Genomic DNA, 25,725 nt, shown 5'->3' with positions numbered 1-25,725 from the left:
CTCAGTATAAGAAACCTACCAACCAAAAGCCCTACACCCGATGAACTCACAACCAAATCCTTCCAGATGTACAAAGAATAACTCGTACCAAGTCTACTAAAACAATTCCAAAATATAAAGGAGGAGAGACTCCTCCCTAACTCATTCTACAATGTCAGCATTACCCTAATACCAAAACCTGTCAAAGACACAAGGAAAAAAGAAAACTGTAGGTCAATATTCCTGATGAACATAGATGCAAAAATATTCAACAAAATATTTTCAAGCCAGATAAAGCTGCATATGAAAATCTTAATCTACCACTATCAAGTAGGCTTCATTCCTAGGATGTAAGATTGGTTGAATATATGTAATTCAATAAATGTGATTCATCACATAAACAAAATTAAAACCAAAAATCATATGAAAATCCCAGTAGATGAAGAAAAGGCTTTCAATAAAATCCACCATCCCTTCATGATAAAAATCCTCAATAAACACTGTATCAAGGGAACATATCTCAAAATAATAGGAGACATATATGACACATATACAGCTAACATTAAAGTAAATGTCGCAAAAGCTAGAACCATTTCCCTTTAGCACTGGAACAAGACAAGGATACCATTCTCCATTCTCACCACTTCTATTTGACATAGTACTAGAACTCCTAACTATAGCATTCAGGCAAGAGAAAGAAATAAAATGGACCCAAACAGAAAACAAAAGAAGTCAAACTACCTCTTCTATAACTAGGAAACTCCAATGACACCACCAAAAACCTCCTGAAGCTGATAAATGTCTTCAGTAAAGTTTCAGGATACAAATTCAATCTATAAAAATATATTAACATTTTTGATGTGCATTTAACATACTGAAATCATGACTTAATACATTTCAGTATATAATCACTGATTGTTTAATTTATATAGTAATAATTGGACTATATTTTCTTTTTTTAAAATTATCTTAGATTTGTTTATAAATAAACCAAAAATAAATAACTCTTTTTTGATACATAGACAGCATACAGTTTCTAAAAGCTCTTTATAGGATCTGTTATTCTAAATTCTTCCCAAAAGGACTTTTCTGTTATTAGCTTATTCTTCAACATTATCCAACTTACCTATGAGTTTTGTAATTGACATATAAAGAAGAAAGGAAAAGGATAAGAATTTGTGTCCATGTGGAAAACAAAATTATTCATTAAACACTTTATGAAAAGCAGATTTTATATCCATCTTGTTTCTGAAAGGGAATTTGTTATTTTTTCTAATTATTCTTAATGAGGAGGCTTAGAGGAAATTCTTAATCATGATTCTTACTAAGACACTCAACAAGGTCAAAAGATAAAAGCTGCAGAATCAATGTCACTGTTTAAAATTACGTTCTTCCAACAGAGAGATTCTTAATAAGTCTTTGTTTACAGAGTACTTTACTAAATAAAATTCTTTGCCACAAGATAGTTATGTGTACCTAGGCTGTAGTAAAAAAAGCAAACTGTATGGATTAATTTTTTAAACAAAAATTGTAAGCATTTAATTATTTATTAAAGAAAATATCCATGTAAGCATGTCCTTAGTTGTCTAGTTGTGACACATGTTAGCATGAAATAGATGTACCACATTTACAAGATACGGGATGTTGAAGTAATTTTCCTACTTAGATGAAGTAATATAGGCTTATATTTCTGGAACTTCAGAAGACAGTGCTAATATTTACCTTTCTGTTTCATCATCTAGGATATAACCATTTTTCACTTATGTATGAAGCAGGAAACTTGTTAGAGCACGAAAAAGTACTTCTTATCACTGGCTGGCAGAGAAAGTTTATATATTTGAGTTTATGCAGGTAACTGGAAATTTAGAAGTATTTTTCATTGTCTTATTTTCTTATTCCTTGTTGTCATGAAGAGTGTTTGGACTGAGGTTCTATTATGAAAGGTGAATATCCAAGGGTGGAATGAGTAGGGACTGTGGCTGAGAGTTATGAAAAAAGAAGATTCTGAAAAAATAACAAAAAGCATAAAGCAAATATTTCCTACTTTTTCCATACATCACGTCTTGCTTTCTCAGAAATTTCTCTGCTACAAACCCACCTGGTAATACCTTCCTTAGAGCCAGAGAGCCAAAGTCATTATGAGGAACGTTTCATATAGAACAAGAAGTTCCAAATGAACCTATGTTATTTTTGATATAAGAGTACTGGGAAGGGAAGAGCGTGGTCCCTTTAAATGATATGGAAGCAGGAAAGGGAAGTGCTGAGTGGAGAGGGGCGTGGTCCCTGGCTAGGGCTCCACTCCCACGGACCTAGGTGAAGACAGGCGCTCCCACTTTTGTGCCCAAATGTTGCATTTTCCAAGAGCACCCTGGCCCGCCATGCCCCCATCCTTGGTCTACAAAAAGTCAAGACCTTAGCAGGCAGACACAAATATGGCTAGACATCGTGAGGAACACATTGGCAGAAGAAGACACAAGCAGCTAGACAATAAGAGGATGTCGAGGGAGCATGCCAGCGGAAGAGCACACCCACAGACACTGGCTCGCGTGCAGGCCACCCACTGGTGGGAGGAGACAGAGTTTGGTCGGGGTAGTTGGAGGCGAGCTGCCCCACCCACCAACTCCGAATGGCCCAACTCCATGGGAAAACCATCGCCCTTCTGGCTCCCTCATTGGCTGAGAGCTACTTCCACTCAAAACTTTGCAGTTGTTCTCCAAGCCCACGTGTGATCCGATTCTTCCAGTACACCAAGGCAAGAAACCCTGGGATACAGAAATCCCTCTGTCCTTGTGATAAGGAAGGGGGTCTAATTAAGCTGGTTAACACGAGTCGCCTATAGACAGCTAATTAAAAGAGCACCCTGTAACACATGCCTACTGGGGCTTCAGCTGTAAACATTCACCCCTGCCCTGGGGTGACACTGCCCTGGGGTCAGAGCCCCACAGCCTGCCCATTTGCATGCTCCCTTAGAGGTTTGAGCAGCGGGACACTGAAGAAGCCATCCACACCCCCAACGCATGACCTGCAAAGGGGACAAGGGAACCTTTCCCATTTCATTTTCATTGTTTTACAATAAAGAAGTGACAGTGGATGGATGTCTACCTATGTCAACTGTTTTTAAAAATAACATTATTTCATTTAATGAACTGGCCTATTAAATTTGATCATATGATTTGGGTCATTCTTGTCACACCCAACTAAAAGAAAGTTGAGAAGCCAGGAGGGAAAAAATCAGGGCATGTAGCATCACTCGAGAAATGTAATTTTCTGTAAGTTCAGCTGTTGAAACTGCCTATTCTAACCCAAGACAGTTTTATCTATAACTGCTGAGACAACTTGCAACTCAGGGCTAATTTTTCCCTCTGTTGTTGCTCACCAAACGAATTTGCCAGTTCCCCAGAACCTTGCTAGTCCCGATGCACTTTCTCTAAGAGCAATACATAACATTTCTCATTTTTATAAAATCACCAATCTTCTCTTTGTTCTTCAGACATACCGAAGGCCACCTGGTCTGTGTATATGCTCCAAATTGTGATTCTTTATTTCCAAAGAAAACATTAAATTTAGAGATCCATATCCAGATTTCTATTTTGACTTCAACAATCCATTCTGCATCATAAACCTTGAGAGAGTAATATCCAAACCAAGTCAGATGAGTAATTTGATTTGACATTTCTTGGGCTGAAAGAAAACTTTTGCTGGCAAGTTTAGCGGAAGGAACTTTGGCCACATGCTGACGTATGCATATGTCCAAATGAATTACCTCAAGGAAAATAAGCTAGGATAACAGTTTTTATATTGGCCATAAGAATAAAAGCATGTAACTGATTAACTGCATTTTCTGGAGCTTGGAAGTTTTCTTTAGGATTCTCAAAAACTGAACATAATAAAGTGCTAAGACAAGTGTTTTACCACCCTTGACATTTAGAGATGAAATTTTTGACAGTTTGTTATCCACATATATAACATATGAGGAAAGTTTTACGTCCTGCTGAGCTTAGTTCTCATAGGTTCAATTTTAGACAATTTCTATACAGATGCCTACAATTTTGAATATCCGCTGCTGTTTATGAGACCTTCCCAAGGGTGGTACTCCCATATTTAATTTAATTGTGTTTGCATATATCATACATTTTGCCAACAGTAAGCTTTAAGAGCACTTTATAGTTGATAACTACTTCCCTCATTGCTTTCCAAGCTACATGATTTCTTACTTTCAAACCAGCCTTCCATCTTCAGTATTGTGAGGTCTAACAGAATACAGATTTTCTCTACCATGTTCAAAAAGAGGGTAAAACTACTAAGAGTGGAAATTAATCTGTTCAAAATTTCTGTTAAATTAACAACATTTTATTATATATCTCCTCAAATTAATTTACTTGAGTACAGTGCTAGAATTGTTATTCTGTTGTTAGACTTTATGCCATAAATTTTGGTAATATGTCTATCATCAGGAGGTTGGGATTTTCAAAAATCTTCAATTATCATAATCAGAGACAGGAACTAGGAAATGAGATCAACATAGTCACTCTAATCACAAATATCTGTACTCTAAAGCTAATGAACTTGACACTAAAGGAAAACCTCAGAATGGATTAGAAAATGCTAATACAAGTAGAGAATGTGTAGGAAAAAAAAGAGACCTGGCTAGAGGAAGGCATGTTTCCAATTTTAGAGCAGGACAGAGAAATTTTTACAGTAGATATAAGAATTCACAAAGCATAGTTGTCTGGAGCAAATAAAGTTTTTCTCTACTAAAATAGCTTCAATACTACTTTGTTGCAGATTGTACTAATTAACAGTTATGTTTACGATGGTAACTCATCATCACAATATTTATTTTATGCAAACTCTTTAAATAATAGAAAAGTATGCAATCTATTTTAGAAAGATTTGTATCCATGGGACTTAGAACCAAAACAAATGTTAATTAAAATAAAGTAATATTTTTCTTCTGTCAACTTGTCAAAATTTTATTAAAAACAATAGCCACTGTTGGTTCAAGTAAGGAATTAAAATTATTTAATAATTTTGGTGTAACTATAAATTATTTTGATATAAAGAAAGAAAGGAGAGAAAGCAAGAAAGGAGGGAAGGAAGGAAGGAAGAGAAAGAAGAAAAAATGGAAAGTCAATATACCAAGAACTTTTAAGAAGTGTCCTTTGAATGAAAAATTTTACTTTGGCATCTATAGCAATATAGAGATAATTAAACAAGTATATATTGCTGCTAAAAGTACTTATAATAGTAAAACATTATATATGTTTATTAAATCATTATGATTTGAACATACTCTGTAATTGTGACGGATACTGTATACTGGACCACCCACTTTAACACCGCTTCTTGTTTTGTTTTGTTTGTTTGTTTTTGTGCACTATTGAGGCAGAGAAGCTTAAAACTGCACTTTCCAGACTCATTTGCGGATAGGGTCTACCTTGGAATCTGCGAAGCAGAAGACACTCTCATGACACAAGAACATAAAGGAATAAGTGAGCCAAAGGGAAGTCAGTTTATCACGGGCAGGAAGTGTATGGTTCTTTGGGGGTAGCTGTGGTAGAGAAATTAGCGCAGTCCCAGGTTATGCCAGTTGCCATGATGGGGATTGTACCTATGAGGTTTCCACTAGGAAGTTCAGATTCATGGTTAGGTATTTATTTGGCTCTCATGATTTTGCCTCTGTAGCATCCAAACTTAGTTTTCTGATGCTTCCAAGTCACTAGACCACATTAGTAAATTCATTCCAGATGAAAGAGGCTGTGTGGATTATATGATGTGTACTATGAAATCTGATGAATGAATAAGCCATTAAAATATATATTCATGTTTTTAAACAAATGTTGATGGGATGAGTGATTCTCATGAAAAGTTAAAAAATGAAAGGCCGGGCGCGGTGGCTCAAGCCTATAATCCCAGCACTTTGGGAGGCCGAGACGGGCGGATCACGAGGTCAGGAGATCGAGACCATCCTGGCTAACACTGTGAAACCCCGTCTCTACTAAAAAATAGAAAAAAATAGCCGGGCGAGGTGGCGGGCGCCTGTAGTCCCAGCTACTCGGGAGGCTGAGGCAGGAGAATGGCGGTAAACCCGGGAGGCGGAGCTTGCAGTGAGCTGAGATCCAGCCACTGCACTCCAGGCCGGGCGACAGAGCGAGACTCCGTCTCAAAAAAAAAAAAAAAAAAAAAAAAAAATGAAAAAGCAGGTTTTAGAGCTGTCTATACATTCTGATCTTAGTTTTGTGTGTGTATATAAAACCTTTTTAATATTAAAGAATAAATAAATGACACATTATTTTTATTAGTGATTTCCTACCGATTAGAATTCCTAAATTGCTTTTAGGAATTTATTATAGGAAAATAGTGCCCTTTGCATTTAAGAAAACATGATAAACACAATTTGGAAGCAAAAAATAAGGAACTTCATTTGTTTAGAATACTTATAGCAAATATCACAAAGATTCTAAATAGAATAATAACCTTATCACAATATAACCTAAGAAACACTGTAATGTGAAATCTGTTTTGTTAAAACACATTTAGATTTAAAATTTGTTAAGCCATGGGAGATGACTTGTTATCAGAGTCACACACTGAAAACTTCTAGAAGTTGTCATTTTATCTGATACATGAAGAGCAATAGTTATTCCTTAACACCTCCTTCAACACCGCATGATTCTCCTCAATTCATATTTTGAAATTTGACACATGGCACTGATGATGATATGACAGAGAGAATCTCAATGTGTCAGTGACTTCAGATTCACTTGGGCAACTGCTAGAGTCTTCCACTCCATGAAGGCTGTAATGACATTGTGGGAAAGCTATAGACAGGAGATTCATATTCAGATCGAAGGCAAATACAAAGCAGGGAAGAGCTATCTTCCACTCAATATTTATTGGCATTTGCTATATTATAAAACTTAAAGCACTCTCCCATTTTCCTGCTCAATTTTTCTTCCATTCATTGCATGGTGAGATATGTTCCACCAGGAACAAAGGAAGTTATTAAGATTTTTCAAAGATACAATAAAATAGATGAACTTTAATATGACATTTAACCCTACTTATTGTTTCTCAAACAAAATGCATCTATACATAGCAAGCTGGCTTGCTATCCATCTTCTGCCACTATTCTCTTTGTTTACTATTATTTTGTTTTTCCTTTTCTAAAGTGTCAAATGTATCAGATACAAAATAGAGTATCTGATATATTTGTAGAGCTTAAAAATCAATGATAGTACAATAAGATGAATATTTATGTCCCTACCACCCACAATCAGAAATAAAATCTTGCCAGTACCTTATAAATCTTCTGTGTACCCTTTGATAGACTTTTGCAAGTTTTAGGGCTGTATATAACAGATTTACATAGCACAAATTCTGCAACTTGGCTATTCCTCTGCATTATTATGTTTTTAGGTTAATCCATACTGATGTATATACTTTTATGGATATAATGCTGTAAAGTATTCCATTATATAACTAGATCACACTATTTACCTGTTCTTTATTGGAGAAATTACTGTTGCAATAATTTTTATTTGTTTTATGAACAGAGAACAGATGCATATTCTGGCATATCTCTTTTGGTGCACAATTTGAAGAATATTTTAGGATATATGCTTAGGAACAAACAAAAGTGCTGTGTCATGGGCATAGTACATATATACACACACACATACACATATATATATAAATATATATACACACACATAAAATATATATATATAACATATATAAATATATACATATATATATATGCTTTTAATTTGAGACGGAGTCTCGCTCTGCTGCCCAGGCTGGAGTGGCAGTGGCGAGATCTCGGCTCACTGCAAGCTCCGCCTCCCAGGTTCACGCCATTCTGTTGCCTCGGCCTTTGGAGTAGCTGGGACTACAGGCGCCCGCCACGATGCCCAGCTAATTTTTTGTATTTTTTAGTAGAGATGGCATTTCACCATGTTAGCCAGGATGGTCTCGATCTCCTGACCTCGTGATCCGCCCGCCTCAGCCTCCCAAAGTGGTGGAATTACAGGCATGAGCCACCACGTCTGCTCAGGTATAGCACATATTTATATTTACTTAGTTAATATCAAATTATTTTCCAAATTGGCTATGCCATTTTCTCAGTTACCAGCAATTTCAGAATTCCTCTTTCTCCCCATCTTCTATAAGATTTGATATTAAACTTTTGTCATTTTGATTGTTGAGACTTGGTATTTTATGTTCTTCAATTTACATTTGTTTCTGACTACTTGGCAACTTCTCATGTGTTTAATGAACACATGCGCCACTGCACTCCAGCCTGGGCGATAGAGCAAGACTCCGTTTCAAAAAAAAAAAAAAATATATATATATATATATATATAAAAATATAAATAAAGATATATATATAAATATATATATATATAAAATATATATATTTAATTTGGCTTATTTAAGGAAACTTTACTGATCATAAAGACATAAAAATGTTTTTCTAAAGTTTCCTTTAACAGTTCTAGATTTTTGTCTTTCATATATGTCATCAATATATGTGAAATTATCTATTGTAATTATTTAATAAGTGTTGAACCATTTTAATTTTCCTTATGAGAAATAAATTATTTGAAAAACTAATGAAAGTAAATTATATCCATTTTGACCTCTAAATATCACATACATATATATATATATATATATATATATTTCTATTTTCCATGGTATATTATGGATCCATTTCTGTACCTTTATTTTGGTTTCTTGGTCTGTTTCAGCTCTCTTTGCACTTATATCACATTTTCTTATAGAATACAGCTTTAAAAATAACATTCTATGGTAATGAAAATCGACCCACCGTATTCTTTTTTAAGAATTTTTGGGGCCAGGTGCAATGGCTCATGCCTGTAATCCCGGCACTTTGGAAGGCCGAGGAGGGCAGATTACAAGGTCAGGAAATCAAGACCAGCCTGACAAACACGGTGAAAGCCCATCTCTACTAAAAACATAAAAATTAGCCGGACATGGTGGTGCGTGCCTGTAATCCCAGCTACTCAGGAGGCTGAAGCAGGAGAATCGCTCGAATCCAGAAGGCGGAGCTTGCAGTGAGCCAAGATCGCGCCACTGCACCCCAGCCTGGGCGAAAGAGCGAGACTCCGTCTCAAAAAAAAAAAAAAAAAAAAAAAAAAAGATTTTGGATGGACCCTGATTTCCTACTCCCTCCCAACAGAAAAGAGCTGCTGGAATTTCATTCTTTTTGTAGATCATTTTCTACGTTGATAGATAATGGTATTTCCTAGACAGTGTAAATATTTTGTATGTTTCTTCATACATATATTTAGGTCTTCTCTGTCAATAAACTGTATTAATTTCCAGATATTGATCCTGCTCATCTTTGATTATTTCAGATAACTCATATTTTGTTTGCTATTGCAGATGAAATACTTATATTACATTTTATACATGTTCCTGTAAACACATATCACATATACACACAATTGAATTTATTACGTTGATTTTCTATCAAGCATCTTTGCTTGACACCTTTGGCAATTCTAATAAATTAAAAATTAATGGTGTTCCTGAACCAAATGATTTTATTTTTCATGCCTTAATGCACTAGTGAAGGCACCAATAAAATGTTCAATAAAAGTGGTGAGAGATAACATCCTCACTTTCTTCCTGATTCTGAAGAAAATCTTGCATTGATTTATTATTAACTACTATGGTGTGTTAGACTTCTGTAGATACCCATTCTCCAAGTAAGGAATTTATTTTTCATCTTATATAAGACTATTTTGTATGTGTGTGTGTACTTTTGAACAGTGGTTAAATTTTTTCAAGACACTATGGTTACTGAGATCAGCAATGGTTTTTCTCCTTTAATTGATGAATGTGAGAAAATATCTTGTCTCTTAATGAAATGACCTGTGTTATCAGAATAAAATAAATCTGATCTAGAATATATATGTGTATATTTGTATATATATATATATAACATTGCTTGGATCAATGTGTTAATAATTTCTTAGGAAAATTTTTATTCGTCCTGACTTTCTACAGTTTTAGTGACATTTTCCTGTATCTTTGAAGGCTGAAGAACATTGTAATTTTCTGTTTCCTAGATGTTTCTTGGATTTCTTCCATAAAACATTTTGAGCCTCAGGTTTATTGTGTAGGGAAAACATAATTGCTAGTTCTAGAATTTAGGTTTTCTATCATATCAGATGTCACTGTTTATAGTTAATGTTTTTCTAGAAATATGTCTATTATTTTACTAATGTGTATGTGTCATATCTTCAAAAATCTGTTAGTCCCTTCTGCAGCTATTTCTGCAATACTAGTTTTAATATTATTTATTTGACTTCTTTCTTTAATTTCTATTTTTACTGTTCATTTTAATTATAAATTAAATAAACTTTGGCTTTGTTCAGTCTATTATTTGGATATTTATGTTTTTTATTATTTAGTTTTATCTTCTTTGCCCATATTCTCTTTTCATTACACACACACACACACACACACACACACACAATATTTCAGATAGATGCTTATTTTGTTGATTTTCAGCCTTTCTTCTTTCCAAATATAAGAATTTAAGGCTACAAATTGTCCCCTAAATGCTTTTAGAATCATATTTCAAAAATTTTAAAAATTTATATTAGTGGTAATTTAGCTATAATTGTCTTCTAATTATGATTTCTTTTTTACCCATAGGTTATTTAAAAGATAGTTTTAACAAATACAAATGTATTTATTTTACATGATTTTTATTACTGATTACTAATTTATGTAGATGTCAGAGAATATAGCTATACTAATAGATTCTTTTATGAAATTTATTGAAACCTTCTTTAATGCCTAGTGTATGGTCAATTTTTAAAGTTTCATGGGTTATTCAAAACAAAGTATGTTCTACAACTTAGTAGTAGTAGTAGTAGTATCAAACCTATACCTTTAATATAGGTTTTTATATATGTCCATTGAAAAGTTTAAGTATATGTGGATATATTCAATATCCTACTGAGATAGGATATTGTGTCTGCTAATCTATCAATTGTTGACAATAATATGTTTAAATCTTCTACAATGATGATGGCTTGTTAAATTCTCCTTGTATGTCTGTGATTTTTTAATTTATATTTTAAACTATGTAGCTAGGTACATGCATATTTAGAATTGCTACACATTCTTAGTAAATTGAACTTTTTTTTTTTTTTTTTTTTTTTGAGGCGGAGTCTCGCTCTGTCGCCCAGACTGGAGTGCAGTGGCCAGATCTCAGCTCACTGCAAGCTCCGCCTCCCAGGTTCACACCATTCTCCTGCCTCAGCCTCCCGAGTAGCTGGGACTACAGGCGCCCGCCACCTCGCCCGGCTAGTTTTTTTTATAATTACTGTATAGTGGTCTTCTTCATAGCTAGTATATTTTTGCCTTAATGCTTGATAACCTGGTTAGGGACCAGATTTTATCTCCTAACTCCTATAAATTCTTTAAAACTCTTACAATCTTAAAATATAGGATCCAGACGACAGGCAATTTACAGATGCTCCAAAACAAATGTGGATTTTAAAGCTTTCTTACATCAATAGACTCATGCTATCTTATTTTATCTGATTTTTGAACGATTCTATTTCTTTTTCCATGTTATTGCCACATTAAAAAAAAAAAAGAGTTCATTTTGTTTTATTTTTGTTATCCGTGTTTTTAGGGAGTAGTTTTCTGAAATTCCAGTCAACTTAAATCCTGAAATAGGAAACCAACTGTTATTCTTATAACTTCCACTATGCAACCTCTCTCTCGCTAGAAAAAGAGTATTTGCAGATTCAAAATATAATCCCTTTTCTGTTAGGCGAGCTGCATGCAACTAAGCTAAACATAACTTATATTTAAATAATTATTCTTTGCCATTATCTTCTTGAGCCAGTGATCTCTCTTATTTTTGCCCCTGTGCCTTCGTGTATGTGTTTGTGTGTATGTGTGTGTTACCTGGGCATGCAAATACACATACAATGTTTGTTGTATTTTTTTTCTGGTTAACTGAGACTAAACTTGAAATTTAAAGCTGGCCTTCCATGAAAATTACTTAGTGATGCAATGCAAAGACAAATTGCTTTCTACATCAATTTTCTATGCAAGTACCTATAAAAGTTGGATAACTAAATTATCCCAGAGTTTTCTTCAGGAAATATCAGCATTTTTTTTCAAGTATATGATTTTCTATAAAGTATTGCTATTATAATCTTTTAATGCTAGGTGAATCCACATCAGGCATTCAATATTTGTTGGATGATACAGTTAAATGTCCCTCTGCTTAGGATGAGTTTACATTGTCTTTAAAAATGGTTTTTAGGCAGGGTGTAGTGGCTCACACGTATAATCCCAGCACTTTATGAGACTGAGGTGGGAGGATCACTTGAGGCCAGGAGTTCATGAACAGCGTGGCCAACATGGCAAAACCCCACCTTTACTAAAAATACAAACATTAGCCAGGCATGGTGGCACACATCTGTAATCCCAGGACTAGAGTGGAGGAGGCACGAGAATCTCCTGAACCTGGGAGGCGGAGGTTGCAGTGAGCCGAGATCACACCATACCACTGCACTCCAGCCTGGGCTACAGGCTGAGACTCTGTCTCAAAAAAAAAAAAAAGTGGGGGGGGGGGTTAATATCATAACCATAGTAAACATAAAAATTATCTCAATGCTAAAGGAAAAAGTAATATATGCTCACACAACTATAAACAGACAGTGGGGACAAATTTGCATCTATATTGAATCAAGACATTTATATTGCCTCTATACAAAAACAAGATGCACTAAACTAAATTAAAGGGATGTTAACCTAGAAATTAAATGCATCATATCAGCTACTTTTAATATATGGATGCTTTGGGCATTGTAAGATTAAACTTTCTGAATCATAACAGGAAAGAAGCTCATTAAAATAAATTTAAACTTATCCAAATGGAAGATGACCTAAAAGAATAATTTTTGGGCAAAATATTATAAAAATAGGTACATAGATATTAGAAAATATAACAAGCAAAATTCGATTTTTACTTTGGTGTACAATGCCCCAACATTCTGAATAATACATACCCTTTTCTCTCGGTTTGAAAAATATGTATACACTGATTGACTTTAAAATATATCTAGAAATTAAGTGTATCATATTTTCCCTACTGTTTTTATTTCAATCAGATTTTTTAAAACAACTTTTATCTCTAAATTTAGGAATCTCTTTTTACAATTTTTTCATTTATAACTACCTCAAAATTAGTATGTATTCCTAAAATAATATAGTATACATTTATTTTGAACATCAAAAAGAATCTGAGCTGACCTACAGCCCACAAATGGAAATGAGAAACTCATGTGTTTTCATATTTGTAAACATGTATTAAATCTTATACAACACATTATGAAAAACAAAATAAATAAAAGTATGCTAATAGAATTTGAATGAACAAGAAATGTTGAAAATATTATTTGAATTCTACCTTTCAACCACATCAATTAGAGCTTCCACTAAATCATTTCAGACTCACCTAACTGTAATAATTTCACACCCATAATTATCTCCCCATGTTCCCTGCTATGTTTATTTTACTTAAATTAGACATATTTCAGTATCTTCTGAAGATTTTGCCTTATATTCAACATTATTTGTTTAAATTCCTCCCTTCATGAATGTACACTTCTCTGACTCTATAGGACCACCCCTCATCTATTTTTATGCACTAGCTCCCTTATGAAACCTTTCAAAATCATAAAAAGTAGAAAATGTTATTCATAGTTTATAGTTTAAGAAAAGACAGTTCATAGGCCGGGCGCGGTGGCTCAAGCCTGTAATCCCAGCACTTTGGGAGGCCGAGATGGGCGGATCACGAGGTCAGGAGATCGAGACCATCCTGGCTAACACGGTGAAACCCCGTCTCTACTAAAAAAATACAAAAATCTAGCCGGGCGAGGTGGCGGGCGCCTGTAGTCCCAGCTACTCGGGAGGCTGAGACAGGAGAATGGCGTGAACCTGGGAGGCGGAGCTTGCAGTGAGCTGAGATCCGGCCACTGCACTCCAGCCTGGGCGACAGAGCGAGACTCCATCTCAAAAAAAAAAAAAAAAAAAAAAGAAAAGACAGTTCATAAACTTGAAGTCAATATCCCACTGTGATACTCTTTGTAAATGATAATATGAGAATTAAGCCTTTATTTAAAACTTTTTCATGTCAATGTCAGTTCTCCTGCCTCCAAAACTTAAATGGTATTATTAATGAATGTGTTACAGGCATTACAATGCAGTGATTAAGAATACAGCCACTAATACTAGCTTCCTTGAGTTTGAAACCTAGCTTATGGCTCCCTCTGCTTTGTTTTGGGAAAATTACTTATACTTTATGTCTCAGCTTCCTTATTGGTAAAAAATGCATAATATGATTGTCTACCTTATAGAATTGCTGAAAGCATTAACTAATGCAGTTGTGAAACACATAAAAGAATATCTAGCGGATGGTAAGTGTAAGAGTAGTATTAACTATCAGCATCTATTATATGGGGTTGTGGGTTGAGGTCCACTAATAATTTGTGTCAACATTACTCAGGTAAGAGTTCATAGCAATGACTTGTCGATTCTAGGAAATTTCTGTTGATCAATGTATTGAAAAAAAATAAGTAACTTCACTGCTTTTTGTTATTTTTCCATGAAATTCCTACAGATCAATTTACTGAAGACAATAGTCTGCTTATGTGTGCAAACAGTTCACTTATGAAACAAGATTTTCTTCACTATACCTACCAATTCTAAATTATATATGTCATGATTTTTCTCCATTCCTAATCAGTTCCTTCTCTTGAAAGATCTGTATTACACAACTTGAGACCAGACTCCAAAGCTCTGTAAATATTCCATTCTGACCTCTTGTAAACACTTCTAGGATTCTGTCAGGGTAGTGCGCTTTTTGATTACAATGTATTCCAATAAATTCAGGTGTACTTTACTCACAGATTATCTACTGATATATTGAGGAGAGCAATGAACTGTAAGCACCACTGAGTTCTAGCTGAGATTCCCTCTCTTGATATGTTTTAAGATCCTTGACTTGCAAACTGAATGCTCTACTGGGGAAGCCTTGAGAGACTCTCTGCAACTGAGATGGTGGGGTCTAGGTATTGATCGTGTCTCAACTTTGCTTATTATCAGCTTCCCAAATGCTAATTTTATGTTGTCTAATGGGAAATAGAATCTATTTTAGGACTTTTTCTGTGATCTGATTAGATTGGAAAATGTTAATGTTTGATTTAAATCTGCTTTATTGATGAATTACTCAGTTGTGTCCTTCTGTCTTCATTTTTGTGAGTCTCTAAGAGGAGGTTTAGACAAAAATGGCCAGACATGGATCCTGATAAGTTGATTCCTAGAGCTAGCTCTGGGATGAATAACTTCCGAAGGTTCCTCCTCAAACTGGTATCCCTCGGATCAATTTTCCCTGGAGTCAATTTTTCAAAACCTTAGGCAAATGTTCCTTATTCTTATCCTGTTCAGTCTGTGAGAGTCAGGTTCTGTATAAAATCTCCCATAAAAAAGTTCCTGTTATCCAAGAACCTCAGATTATCGAGGCTGGGATTAAAAATAAAATAAAATAAAATCATTAACTTGGAGGGCTGAAAACAATATGCAAAAGCAACACAATGCAAAAGCAACACTTTCTACTGCTTGTTGCTAGATTCTCATGGCTTTGAATTACACTAAGTGTATGCCTTCTGTAGGCTGAACCCTTGCCTCATATATGTATCTACCTTACAAATCTAATTCCATGACTATCTTTCAAAAAGGCATAATTTCATACAAATAATTTACAATTAAGAAGCTACTTTGTGAAATTTTTATATTTATAAAAGTTATTCATTTGAGAGGAGTCTTAAAATGGAACTTAATAGACTATTTATTTTCCCCTGTCCTTTTTTACTCAATACCTTCTGCCTTTACTCCCTTTTCTCACCTGGCCCTTTACCTCCTGGATTTCACAATCTGAGTTTCACAAATCTCAATTGCCTCTTAAAGTTAAATCCTCTTTAGACATGAACAAGCTTCTTATAGTTTATTTTTAGCCTTCATTCTCAGTCTGAACTAAGAATCAATGTAAAAGTCTGGACAAAGTACAGAGGAATTTATAGTCATTCCAACAACATATATTGTATGTCTCCCAGATCTACATAAATGAATCTTATGTTAGTAAGAAAATTAATGTTAAAAAGCATTGGATAAAAAAATGAAGACTTAGGATAAGCTAAAGTGAATGAAAGATCCTGAATATTAGAGAAAACCAGAAGTATTTAGGAAAGCTATACACAGCGGAGAAAATATTTTGGAGGCTACCCCAAGACTTTCTTGAAAATAGGGTCGACTCCCATCTCATTATAAAAAGAGAAAGAATGAATCAATCTGAAACTTTAGGAATGGGCTTTCCAACACCTTTAGAAAATATTTAGGAGTAGATCTTGAGAGAGATAGGACCTGAACCCTCTCATCACTTTTTGCAAAGAGCCCTAAGCCAAAATTAGGTAATGTAATATGAAAAAGTAGATCAGAAAATAACTTCATTGACAAACAGAACTCCAATTCCTAACTGAACATTTGAAAAAGTCATAGAGTAAAAACAGAATAAATCTCTGAATAAGTTAACAGCCTTACAGATGAAACAACTGGCCATTTCCACTCATTTGTCGAGTACCAGAGGAGGAAGCTTCCTGAATAAAAACATTGATAGATAACTGTAAACAGAAAGGAAATCAGAAAAAGATTCACAAAGGACATTGGAAAACAGCTATTCTGCACTAACTATAAACCTAAAAGAAAATTTTTAAAAAAGAAGGATGTGATCAAGGAAGTTGATGCTGATCTGTGGGGTCATTAATTCCCTGATTTCTCATTTCTCTAAACATTAAAAGACAGTATCAAGGTTTCTGATTGATTCAGATACACTAATATAGCTCACAGACCCTGCCACACATGCATTCAATCACTCCTCTAGAGTCAATAAAGTACTTCGGAGACGAGTATTTGCAAAAATACACATTATTATTGTGTGTCACTCTATAGCTTTTGCCCTCAGATCTTTAACATTGTTTGCTCCTTTGTGACAGCACATCCCCTCATTTAACAGGTAGGGATTTCCTATGCAAACAAAATTGCTAATTTAAGTGCTCCCTTGATGGGCTTTCTCTTGAGAACTCTAAAGAATCACCCATTCAGCTGGGTGTGGTGGCCCATGCCTGTAATTCCAACACTGTGGAAGGCCAAGGCAGGCAGATCACAAGGTCAGGAGTTCAAGACCAACCTGACCAACATGGTGAAACCACACCTCTACTAAAAATACAAAAAAAATTAGCCGGACTTGGTGGCACGTGCCTGTAACCCAGCTACTCAGGAGACTGAGGCAGAAGAATAGCTTGAACCAGGGAGGTGAACCTTGCAGCGAGCTGAGATTATGCTACTGCTACTGCTGCACTCCAGCCTGGGCGACAGAGAGAGACTGTCTCAAAAAAAAAAAAAAAAAAAAAAAAAACCCAATTAATAATCATATTACACTTAATTTTGACTATGGAGTACCAGGAGCCTGGTATTGACCTCAAACTGAAATTGAAGATCTACTAATATTGGCTGTATTGGAGAACACATCACATTTCTGACTGACCCATTTAAGCCTCTGTCTACACTTGCCCTCTACAACCAAAAGGGAAAGGAAAAAAGCCAGCAGTTGTGTCTAATAGAAAAATAATTAAAAATACTATGCACTAGTCCTTGGAACACTCCTATTCTCCCGATCAAGAGATCCAGTGGGCTGGGGTACCCATTTATTTCAGATCTTGCAGTTACAAATAAAATATTTAGCCCTGTTTCCTGTGGTGCCAAAATCCTATATTATGTTAATTTCCATGCTACCTGAGACAATGTATTTTAGCATTCCAAATCCATGTTCTGCTATTTGTATTGTCTGTTTTAGATCATAATAGAAAATACTCATTAGTCTTTCTCTAGAAAAATCAGTGATGTACCTGGACAGTTTTACTCCAGAAGTATACTGAGGCACCCACCTACCTTATACAAGTCTTCTGCTAGAACCTGAAGGACCTTTAATCTCTCTATAATTCTACTCTTATCAAACATGCAGACAATTTTTGCTATGTTCTCAAGATGAGATAATTTTCAGACTGATTCCAGCTACTACTTATAGCTCAGAAAGTATATAACGTGTTCAAATGAAAATTAGAACTTTTTAAGAAGGAAGCTCACTATTTAGAATATGATTTATAATCCATCACTTTGGAGATATTACAAAACACTCATTTTTTTTTCTTTTTTCTAAAACTGTTTAGAAAATATACTTATGTTAAGAGTTATTTATTTATTTATTTATTTCCGGCTGTTGGGGTGGTTTTGTGTGTGTGTGTGTGTGTGTGTGTGTGTGTGTGTGTGTGAGAGCAAGCTTATTAGGAAAGTAACGGAATAAAGAATGGCTACTCCATACAGCAGCCTAGGGAGTCAGATTTTGTAGGTCATAGAATGCAATGAGCTTCCAATATTTCTAAAATTACTGCACCTCTAAATTTTAACTTAGTTGTTAGTGACTCAATCTCTTTCTTGTATTCTAAGCATAATTAGCTGCAGGGATGTATCTCTGTGTGTCCTGGGAGTGGCAGGATTGGGGTGGGGGGTTGGAGGAGTAGGAGGCTGTGTGATTTAAAATTAACTCCTTGGCCTTCCTAATTATCTTAGATCTTTTTACCAATTTGTGCATGATCAATTTGGACAAGCCATTGGTGTTTTGACTTAACTTTATCAGAATCTTTAAAGACTATTCATCTTTAAAGTTATCTATAAATTTTTTTCACAGACTCAGTGGCAAAAGGCTACTTGCCTTGTCTAAGGGCAACAGCCAGACTAGTAGAGACTTCTGCTGACATGGTTCTATGGTTCTTCTTGCTGTGCAAGTCTTGTTGTGGTGGTAGTGGTGGTGGTTTTTCCTTTTTTTTTTTGGCTTATTCTCCCTCTTTGGAATTCCATATTTAGCCTCCTTTGTCATATTATAAAATTGATGTAAAAAACTGACAACCTGTATATAGCATAACATGTAGTAACTCATTCTTAGATTATCCCTTAATCAGGGATAAAAATGATCCCGGTTGGCAGAATTTATCACACTTATCTGAACGTAACAGTTACCAAGTTCTAAGACAGTGTATAGGTATACCATTGGAATAGTTCTTGAATTTAGAATGCTATGGAAACAATATAAATTACAATTAAAAGTAATCAACAACTTAATGAGCTTGATAAGGAGGTGGGTATCAAAAAGGTAGAATTTTATACAAAAAGTGAAAATATGGAGGTTGAAAGAAAAGCCTTAGCTAATATTTATGTTCCACAGGCAGCCCTCACTAAAGTCCTTATTATTCTCATGCTATTTTGTTGCATGTCTCATCTGTAAACAGCATAATTCTGTGTAACTATAAAGGTGGGAAATTGACAAGAACCCAACATGCAGTGTTCACTTGAATACCTCCTACTGGGTTGTATGCAACTGGCACTTGCTCTGAGTTTTCAAGATGTCCTTGATGGTTATTCTCAAAATGTAACTTATCTTTCTATTGATAGAAGCACCCATTTTGCTGTGTCTATCTGAAACAGTTTTAAATGCCATGCCAGTTTACTATCCCTATCTCTTCAATCCTTAGGAAAAGGAGAAAGAGCCAATGGTGTTTTAAAACACAAACTAGCAAGATTACATAAACATTCTTGGGCATCTTTGGACAAGAACGGCCACTTTAACTCTCATAGGCATTAGTTCTACACCTCTGACACTCAACAACTCTCACCATAAAATCTTGCTATATCTGCCATATGAGGCTGAGTATCTCCCTTCTAATTTGGGGCTAGATCTTACAAAGTGGACATGGAAACATACTAGAAGAAGCTCAAGCAATGTACTCAATCTTAGCACCAAAATACAGGCTGCTTTTCCATTATATTCTTCCATGCAACCTCTGCTTGATCTATTAGATTGGTGCAAAAGTAATTGCTGTCTTTGCCTTACCTTTAATGCAAAATGGTGCCCTTCAGAATGGTGCCTAATATTGCTCATGCATGATTTTGACACATTTCCCCCCTCAAACCCTAGACAAAAAGATAACTCTAGATAATTTAATTCAAGAAAGATAAAAACAGTACCTCATTTTGAAATATACAATCTTAATTACTCATGTATAATTCTGAATAGTTTTCTCCTGTCTTTAAACCATGCTATCTATGCTTCAGATATTATCAGGGACACTGAACAATTTGCCATTACTTTTAATGACAAAGACCGCAATTACTTTTGCACCAACCTAAGTAGCTCGTAGAGAGAAAACACATTAAATAAGTATTTACAGAAAGGACCTTATAATACACATTTAACTGGTGTCAAAAGAGTTCAACTCCATGGTATAAATTTCAGTAATCAAGCCTTCCAGCTGGAAAAATATGTCTTCACTCTGTGATATTATGCCTGCTGTTCATTCAGAAAAGTCAAGACTAAGAATTCTTAAAAAATTGATGATCTTTGGAAAAAAACAGCTCTTACCCATGAGCTTTAGATTAAGAATAAAACTGTATGACATGGACAATTTTCACACAAGACTAAGGGGTTACAATCTATCTGACTAGAACAATGGATTGTTGTGCTTTTATCTGCATGCTTTTTTCCTTAATTTTTCTCATTATTTTTAAGTTCTCACAAGTTCATATTGTTAACAAGTTATTGTTATTTTTTAGCTGGAGCACATACAAGGTTCCTGTACTTACTGTTGCTTACTGTGCTGTAGAATCCCTTGGTCTGATTCCTTTACCTGCCTTCACTTTGTTCATGATTTGGCTTAACCATAAAATCAAACCAATTCTTAGGTTGCCAAAATTTATTGCAAATACCAACCAGCTCCTTTCAGTGCTGGACTGTGATGAAGCATGTAGTTTAATCAGTAATTAGTAAAACTGGATTCAGTCTCTAATTGCGTTTTATATGGCAAACAGAAAAACTGGCCAGATAAACAAAGCTCTAACTTCCTCTATTTGGCAAACCTAGGGAAGAAGCTTCCTACTGCTCCTGAAAAAATACCCAGGGATTATTTGTAGAAACTATTTTCTCTTAATCTTTGTAGAAATAAATTTGAGAAAGGAAACAGGGAACAGATGATGTACATGTAATAATTGTCTCAAAAATCTTACAGTGGGTAATCTTTTGATGTTTCTGCATTATATTCTCTACCCTTCACCTGATTACCTCTGAATGTCACCAAAACTGTACAATAAATTTTAATCACACAAAGAAGGCATTTGGGACAATGATAAGTCTTTGGGTAGATTCTAAAGACCAGTGTTAGGTTTGCAAAACAAAAGTCTATTGGGTGTGGCCAACAAATTATACAAAACAATTGTTATCTTTGTAAATTTAGATACTATACTTTCAGAATGGTGCCCAATATTACTCATGGATGATTTGGGCACATTTCCCCCTCAAACTCTAGAAAAAGAGAACTCTAGATAACTTCTTTCAAGAAAGAGAAAAACGGGGCCTCATTTTGAGATATTGAACAGTACTCATATCTAATTATGAGTAGTTTTCTCCTGTCTTTAAACCATACTATCTATGCTTCAGATATTATCAGGAACACTGAACAGTTTCAGTAAGGCCACAGAAATGATCACCTGGAGATTTCATAACACTGAGGAGGTGGTACTTCAAAATATAGCAGTACGAGAAATAATATTGGCCTGTCGGGATGAAACATGAGGCATTTTCTAGGAGGAAAGTTTACTCATATTCCTATAGTTCTTTCTATTTTTATTTTATTAAGAAAATATGGGAAATTTTTAAAAAATTACAAGTCAAGGTGATAAATCTAGTATCCCCACATCCAATCATTAAAGCTTTTTGGTTTGGTCATGGGTTCTATTGTATTGCTTTAATTTGGGCATTCTTGGCTCTTGGCTTAGAATGTAAAATATTTCTATTACTATTTGTCTGTGACTCAGCATTCAAATATTGGGTTTTCATAATCAAAAATGTTTCTATGTAGCCACTCTGATATGACAATCAATGATCATGCAGCCAAAACAAAGAAACAAACAAACATAAAAACCTAACCTATATGATAGTTGAAATGATCCCACCAGAAATCTGATATGCAATCATGACCCTGAAGACAGTGGTATTGATCTTGATTGATTATTTGTGCAGATGATTATCGTTTGTCCTCCAGCTTAGGTTGAAAACTTACTACAAGAGAGTTCTGAGAAATAAGAAACCACCTATGTTAACAAAACTTTTTATTGTTTGCTTCAAAAACATTTTCTATGAAAGGATAAAACCATAAGCCAACTAATTTTATTTTCTTCAGGAAATTTTCACAGGTCAATTTATTAGAGACACCATTCTGCCCATATGAATAAATAATTTATCAAACAACAGTTTACTTATCGAGGCTGCTTTTTTCCAGATGCATCTCGCTCTGCCCACTAGTCTTAAATTACTGTATCATAACCTCTGCATAATCTCAGTTAATTTCATACCTAAATGACTCAGTTTAAATCACTTTACCACAATCCCCAAAGACCTTAAGTACCTCAGTTTAGACTTCCCTCTTCTGAAACATTACTATATCATTGTCAAGGTGATGTTTACTCTTGTTCTAAAGCATTTAGATTTTATTAGTACATTATCATTCTCAGACTAAACAGTTAAATTGTAGTTATTGTTATTTCTTCTATTACTATTAATATTACTATTTTTGTATTTCTCCATCACTTACTGTTGTGGGAAAATGTGAGAAATGTAACTGTATATATTTTATTCACCAAAACTAGAATAATTGTCTCTTTTATACCTTTCCAAAGTCCCTACTTTTATTTTTAAAAATTAGTTTATAAACTATTTTGTATACATGCTTGTTTCTGTCTGGTTATTTCGTTTACTTTTTTCTTTTTATTCTTTACCATCTAAGTACTCAATTCAAATAAGATACAGAGATAAGGTCAGTTTCTGATAGCCAAAGAATAGCAATAGGTTTGGCACAAGAATTGCCCAAGTTTCTCATGAATTTGACTCTAAAAAATTGTGAAATCTCCGGGGAGACATACAAAGGCCTCTGCATCCCAATTTTCCCTTATCTCACTTTTATTTTTTCTTTTATCATATGTATGCTGTGTGAGAATTATGATAATTAAAACATGTAACATATAAGAATTAAAATATATAATAAGGATAGAGCTTACTACAACACCTGGCATTTCCTAAGTGCTCAATAATAATCCTTATTACTTTGTAATGCTCCTGTGAGTCTGAAAAATAATGTATTTAAGGCCCCTAGTAGGTACTCTTTTAACAGGAACTATTAATCTTGTTATTGATATTAATATAGTTTGGAATCCAGGTGGATCGACATCCTCTGTATAAATGAAACCACCTATTTAAAAGTATTCCACAATAATTCAGTGTTGCGTCTTCAGCAAGAACAAGTCCTATGTCTGAAAATGTAAGTGCAAGGCATTGAGTATGTGTTTGTGTATGTGGTCTGATTATTGTTCTGAAGATAACTACTACTGAGACCATATATTCTGAATCCTCTTACAGGAATAAAGTACATGATTAAATATTTTTCTCTATCTATAGCTTGCAATGACTAAAAAAATGTTCATTTGTTCTCACAATAAATGCCCTCCAAGACTACAAACGAGAAATGCACTTTACATGTGCATACCTTAATGATGACCTCCTCTTGAAAAGAAAACAAGCATGCTTTAGACAGAGTTAGCTTCTCACTGTAGAGATGATTGGATTAAATGAGAATTCTGTCTTTGCTGTAATAAGTTTATTCAACATCATAATTTGTCTTATAGTAAAAAAAAAAAAAAAAAAAAAAAAGGTTGTTTGCCCCCTTGCCCCATGGTGTTAAGGCAATTTAAATTAATTCCATGAGCAAAGTTTTGTTACTCTATACAATGATACAGTGTATCCCCTTATTTATGTCATAATGTCTATTGGGAAAAGAGATCAACTTAGGTGACTCAATTTGTTGTCTCTAAAGGAGTTTGTCATTGTATTTGAGCTGGACATTTGTTGCCTTGAGCTTTTAGAATTTAGGCTGATTCATCACATGAACCTGTTGTAGAAATGACCTTCTCTAGGCTTCTGCTTTAGTTTTTATGTGAAAGGTCCTAATGTTCATGTATAGAAGATTTTGTGCACATCATGACCTTAAGGTTAATCTACATCAGGAAACACTTAAATTACCATAATAATTTTCTCTCCAAATTCTTAAGTATGATTAATGTTGTTTATGTATTAGCCTCCATAGAGATTTCTAAAAGTGAGTGTTCCTGAGTGCTTTGGATGATACTTTGTAAGCATATAGGCATGAAACTATTTAAAATCATTGCATAATGTTGCAATATATCAAATTATTTTCCTCTTGATGAATATTTAGATTATTTTTTATCACTCACTAAAAGAATGCTACCAGGAATTATTTTTATGTACAACATTTGTGACCATATAAAGGCAGCTGCCTAGATTTGGAATTTTTTTATATAAAAAAAGTATAGATACACGTTTTTGTTAAAAGCTTCTAATTTCTCCTTTCAAAATAATGTATATATTTAAGTTTTCAATAATCATGTATAAAGGCATCACCTGTATTTTCACAAGTTTAACTGAAAATAACTGCTTGCATTATAGTTTTTTCTTTTTATGTTATAAAATAAAACTTGCTCTAATTTATGCATATAAAGAATATGCTTTACAAATTTACTTAAAAGTTTTAAATGTTAGGATATAATGAAAATCACCGCATTCTTTTTTATTTCCCAAATAGCAAAGGATGTTAAGTTTTGCAAAACTGATTCACATGAGCTAACATTAAAACCACTGGATGGGCTGTCTATGTGTCCTTGCCAAATAGTAACTTTATTATAAAATCTCTAAGTCTATTACCTTCTGTAAAGTGATTTTGAATAAGCATCTGTGCAAAAATTATTTTCTTTTTTTTTTTTTTTTTTTTTGAGACGGAGTCTCCCTGTCACCCAGGCTGGAGTACAGTGGCCGGATCTCAGCTCACTGCAAGCTCCGCCTCCCGGGTTCACGCCATTCTCCCGCCTCAGCCTCCCGAGTAGCTGGGACTACAGGCGCCCGCCACCACGCCCGGCTAGGTTTTGTATTTTTTAGTAGAGACGGGGTTTCACCGTGTTAGCCAGGATGGTCTCGATCTCCTGACCTCGTGATCCGCCCGTCTCGGCCTCCCAAAGTGCTGGGATTACAGGCTTGAGCCACCGCGCCCGGCCAAAAATTCTTTTCTTTTTCACTGGATTAGAAACTCTGATAATGTGAACACAGTAAATGAACTTAAATAGTCAAGAGTAAAAAGATATGAAAAAATCACTTTAAAAAATTAGTTGGCAAATCAAGTTCTATGGAACAATTAAAAGATACTTAAACGTCTTAAGTAAAATTTAAACATGCCTATTATGACACATCCCCAGGAAGTTTATTTTCATAATATTTTATGTGATTTTAAGGTCATCATTTAAGAGAAAATAAAAAAGGCCATGAAAGGGATTTTCCAGATGAGGGCTTCCAGTAGAAAATATTTGTATATAAAATGTTAATCATAGAAATACAATCCAATAATGAACAAAGTTCAAAAACAAGTAAGCCCTGAAGCAAGACAAGGCAAGATATGTAAT

At 34.5% G+C, this 25,725-nt stretch overlaps 1 protein-coding gene and 1 pseudogene across 16 annotated transcripts in view; one reads left to right on the top strand and one right to left on the bottom strand.

Moving 5' to 3' along the window:
• The window catches only part of PCDH15 (protocadherin related 15), a 1,849,154-nt gene that overhangs the window by 710,569 nt on the left and 1,112,860 nt on the right, over positions 1-25,725 (bottom strand). The window lies entirely within an intron of this gene.
• Positions 15,343-25,725, top strand: part of LOC117086622 — a 60,665-nt pseudogene continuing 50,282 nt past the window's right edge.

This window comes from Trachypithecus francoisi, unplaced genomic scaffold (genome assembly GCF_009764315.1).
Source record: "Trachypithecus francoisi isolate TF-2019V2 unplaced genomic scaffold, Tfra_2.0 Contig00586, whole genome shotgun sequence".
Lineage (NCBI taxonomy): Eukaryota > Metazoa > Chordata > Mammalia > Primates > Cercopithecidae > Trachypithecus > Trachypithecus francoisi.
The sequence above is the reverse complement of the archived record's forward strand: the minus strand, read 5'-3'. Positions and strand labels throughout refer to the sequence as shown.